At 42.5% G+C, this 4,887-nt stretch overlaps 1 non-coding gene across 1 annotated transcript; it reads left to right on the top strand.

Moving 5' to 3' along the window:
• The first annotated feature begins 4,145 nt into the window (after window positions 1-4,145).
• LOC130971145 (small nucleolar RNA R71) lies at window positions 4,146-4,253 on the top strand. Its single transcript, XR_009082379.1, has one exon. It is a non-coding gene; the product is annotated as a small nucleolar RNA R71 (small nucleolar RNA).
• Window positions 4,254-4,887: the final 634 nt, after the last annotated feature.

Here is a 4,887-nt window from a genome sequence, read left to right as displayed (position 1 = left end):
TCAGCTTTGCTAGAGTCCCCAATTAGAGGTGTCCAGGGTTCTTAAGCACACTCTTTTTGCCTTGGATCACAACTTTATTTCTTTCTTTTTCTTTTTTTTCGCTTTTTTTTCTTTTTTTTGTATTCACTGCTTTTTCTTGCTTCAAGAATCATTTTTATGATTTTTCAGATCCTCAGTAACATGTCTCCTTTTTCATCATTCTTTCAAGAGCCAACCATTCATGAACAACAAATTCAAAAGACATATGCACTGTTTAAGCATACATTCAGAAAACAAAAGTATTGCCACCACATCAAAATAATTAATCTGTTATAAAATTTAAAATTCATGCAATCTTCTCTTTTTTAATTAAGAACATTTTTCATTTAAGAAAGGTGATGGATTCATAGGACATTCATAACTTTAAGGCATAGACACTAAGACACTAATGATCATAAGACACAAACATAGATAAACATAAGCATAAATTTTCGAAAAACAGGAAAATAAAGAACAAGGAAATCAAAGAACGGGTCCACCTTAGTGATGGCGGCTTGTTCTTCCTCTTGAAGATCTTATGGAGTGCTTGAGCTCCTCAATGTCTCTTCCTTGCCTTTGTTGCTCCTCTCTCATGATTCTTTGATCTTCTCTAATTTCATGGAGGAGGATGGAGTGTCCTTGGTGCTCCACCCTTAGTTGTTCCATGTTGGAACTCAATTCTCCTAGGAAGGTGTTGATTTGCTCCCAATAGTTTTGTGGAGGAAAGTGCATCCCTTGAGGTATCTCAGGGATTTCTTGATGAGTGGGATCTCTTGTTTGCTCCATCATTTTCTTAGTGATGGGCTTGTCCTCATCAATGAGGATGTCTCCCTCTATGTCAACTCCAACTGAATAACAGAGGTGACAAATGAGATGAGGAAAGGCTAACCTTGTCAAGGAAGAGGACTTGTCCGCCACCTTATAAAGTTCTTGGGCTATAACCTCATGAACTTCTACTTCTTCTCCAATCATGATGCTATGAATCATGATGGCCCGGTCTAGAGTAACTCCCACTAGCAACGGGCTTGAGGTCATGCCTTCTCAGTTGAACCGGCTTCCCTCTTGAATCTCTCTTCCATTGGGCGCCCTCTTCACAAATGACTGTGAGGACTTGGTTCAACCTTTGATCAAAGTTGACCCTTCTAGTGTAAGGGTGTTCATCTCCTTGCATCATGGGCAAGTTGAATGCCAACCTTACATTTTTTGGACTAAAATCTAAGTATTTCCCCCAAACCATTGTAAGCCAATTCTTTGGGTTCGGGTTCACACTTTGATCATGGTTCTTGGTGATCCATGCATTGGCATAGAACTCTTGAACCATTAAGATTCCGACTTGTTGAATGGGGTTGGTAAGAACTTCCCAACCTCTTCTTCGGATCTCATGTCGGATCTTCGGATATTCACTATTTTTGAGTTTAAAAGGGACCTCGGGGATCACCTTCTTCAAGGCCACAACTTCATAGAAGTGGTCTTGATGCACCCTTGAGATGAATCTCTCCATCTCCCATGACTCGGAGGTGGCGGCTTTTGCCTTCCCTTTCCTCTTTCTAGAGGTTTCTCCGGCCTTGGATGCCATAAATGGTTATGGAAAAACAAAAAGCAATGCTTTTACCACACCAAACTTAAAAGGTTTGCTCGTCCTCGAGCAAAAGAAGAAAGAAGAGAGTAGAAGAAGAAGAAATAGAGGAGATGGAGATGGCTTATGGTTCGGCCAAAGGGGGAGAAGTAGTGTTTAGGGTGTGTGAAAATGAAGGAGTGAAGATGGGTTTATATAGGGGTGGAGAGAGGGGTAGGGTCGGCTATGAATGGGTGGGTTTGGGAGGGAAAGTGGTTTGAATTTGAATGGTGACGTAGGTGGGGTTTTATGAAGGATGGATGTGAGTGGTGAAGAGAAAGATGGGATTTGATAGGTGAAGGGTTTTTTGGGAAGAGGTGTTGAGGTGATTGGTGAATGGGTGAAGAAGAGAGAGGGTGGTGGGATAGGTGGGGATCCTGTGGGGTCCACAGATCCTGAGGTGTCAAGGAAAAGTCATTCCTGCACCAAATGGCGAGCAAAAATGCTCTCTGTGCCAATTTTGGCTTTAAACGCCGGGCTGGTGCCCATTTCTGGCGTTTAACGGCAGCCTCTTGCCCTTTCCTGGCGTTTAACGCCAGTCTGGTGCCCCTTTCTGGCGTTAAACGCCCAGAATGGTGCCAGACTGGGCGTTAAACGCCCATTTGCTACCCTTACTGGCGTTTAAACGCCAGCAAGGTCTTCCTCCAGGGTGTGCTGTTTTTCTTTCTGTTTTTTATTCTGTTTTTGTTTTTTCAATTGATTTTGTGACTTCTCATGATCATCAACCTATAGAAAACATAAAATAACAAAGGAAAATAGATAAAATATAACATTGGGTTTCCTTCCAACAAGCGCTTCTTTAATGTCAGTAGCTTGACAGAGGGCTCTCATGGAGCCTCACAGATAGTCAGAGCAATGTTGGAACCTCCCAACACCAAACTTAGAGTTTGAATGTGGGGTTTCAACACCAAACTTTAAAGCTGGCTGTGGCCTCCCAACACCAAACTTAGAGTTTGACTGTGGGGGCATCTGTTTGACTCTGTTTTGAGAGAAGCTCTTCATGCTTCATCTCCATAGAGGGATATCCTTGAGCCTTAAACACAAAGGATCAATTCTCCTCTGTCCACATCAAGCACAGCCTTTGTTGTGGCTAGGAAGGGTCTGCCAAGGATGATGGATTCATCCATGCACTTCCCAGTCTCTAGGACTATGAAATCAGCAGGGATGTAATGGTCTTCAACCTTCACCAGAACATCCTCTACAAGTCCATAAGCTTGTTTCTTTGAATTGTCTGCCATCTCTAGTGAGATTCTTGCAGCTTGTACCTCAAAGATCCCTAGCTTCTCCATTACAGAGAGAGGCATGAGGTTTACACTTGACCCTAAGTCACACAGAGCCTTCTTAAAGGTCATGGTGCCTATGGCGCAAGGTATTGAGAACTTCCCAGGATCTTGTCTCTTTTGAGGTAATCTCTGCCTAGACAAGTCATCCAGTTCTTTGGTGAGCAAAGGAGGTTCGTTCTCCCAAGTCTCATTACCAAATAACTTGTCATTTAGCTTCATGATTGCTCCAAGGCATTTAGCAACTTGCTCTTCAGTGACATACTCATCCTCTTCAGAGGAAGAATACTCATCAGAGCTCATGAATGACAGAAGTAAATCCATTAGAATCTCTATGGTCTCAATGTGAGCCTCAGATTCCCATGGTTCCTCATTAGGGAACTCATTGGAGGCCAGTGGACGTCCATTGAGGTCTTCTTCAGTGGCGTTCACTGCCTCTCCCTCCTCTCCAAATTCGGCCATGTAGGTCATGTTAATGGCCTTGCACTCTCCTTTTGGATTCTCTTTTGTATTGCTTGGAAGAGTACTAGGAGGGAGTTCAGTAACTTTCTTACTCAGCTGTCCCACTTGTGCCTCCAAATTCCTAATGGAAGATCTTGTTTCAGTCATGAAACTTTGAGTGGTTTTGATTATATCAGAGACCATGGTTGCTAAGTCAGAGTGGCTCTGCTTAGAATTCTCTATCTGTTGCTGAGAAGATGATGGAAAAGGCTTGCCATTGCTAAACCTATTTCTTCCACCATTATTGTTGTTGAAACCTTGTTGAGGTCTCTGTTGATCCTTCCATGAGAGATTTGGATGATTTCTCCATGAAGAATTATAGGTGTTTCCATAGGGTTCTCCCATGTAATTCACCTCTTCCATTTGAAGGGTTCTCAGGATCATAAGCTTCTTCTTCAAATGAAGCATCCTTAGTACTGCCCTGGTGCAGCTTGCATTCCAGACAGACTTTGAGAAATCAAATTGACTTGCTGAGTCAATATCTTGTTCTGAGCCAATATGGCATTCAGAGTATCAATCTCAAGAACTCCTTTCTTCTTATTAGTCCCATTGTTCACAGGATTCCTTTCAGAAGTGTACATGAATTGGTTATTTGCAACCAATTTAATTAGTTCTTGAGCTTCTATAGGTGTCTTCTTCAGATGAAGAGATCCTCCAGGAGAGCTATCCAAAGACATCTTGGACAGTTCAGACAGACCATCATAGAAGATGCCTATGATGCTCCATTCAGAAAGCATATCAGAGGGACACTTTCTGATCAATTGTTTGTATCTTTCCCAAGCTTCATAGAGGGATTCACCTTCCTTCTGTCTGAAGGTTTGGACTTCCACTCTAAGCTTACTCAATTTTTAAGGTGGAAAGAATTTTGCCAAGAAGGCATTGACTAGCTTTTCCCAAGAGTTCAGGCTTTCTTTAGGTTGTGAATCCAACCATATCCTAGCTCTGTCTCTTACAGCAAAAGGGAATAGCATAAGTCTGTAGACCTCAGGGTCAACCCCATTAGTCTTGACAGTGTCACAGATTTGCAAGAATTCAGCTAAAAACTGATGAGGATCTTCCAATGGAAGTCCATGGAACTTGCAATTCTGTTGCATTAGAGAAACTAATTGAGGCTTAAGCTCAAAGTTGTTTGCTCCAATGGCAGGGATAGAGATGCTTCTCCCATAGAAGTCGGGAGTAGGTGCAGTAAAGCACCCAGCACCTTCCTTGCATTGTTGGCATTGTTGTTGTTTCGGCTGCCATGGGTTCTTCTTCTTTGAAGATTTCCGTTAGGTCCTCTACAGAGAGTTGTGCCTTAGCTTCTCTTAGCTTTCGCTTCAAGGTCCTTCAGGTTCAGGGTCAGCCTCAACAAGAATGCTTTTGTCTTTGCTCCTGCTCATATGAAAGAGAAGAGAACAAGAAAATATGGAATCCTCTATGTCACAGTATAGAGATTCCTGAGGTGTCAGAGGAAAAGAAAAATAGAAGGGGAGG

The sequence above is a fragment of the Arachis stenosperma genome, chromosome 3, assembly GCF_014773155.1.
Source record: "Arachis stenosperma cultivar V10309 chromosome 3, arast.V10309.gnm1.PFL2, whole genome shotgun sequence".
Classification (NCBI taxonomy): domain Eukaryota; kingdom Viridiplantae; phylum Streptophyta; class Magnoliopsida; order Fabales; family Fabaceae; genus Arachis; species Arachis stenosperma.
The sequence above is the reverse complement of the archived record's forward strand: the minus strand, read 5'-3'. Positions and strand labels throughout refer to the sequence as shown.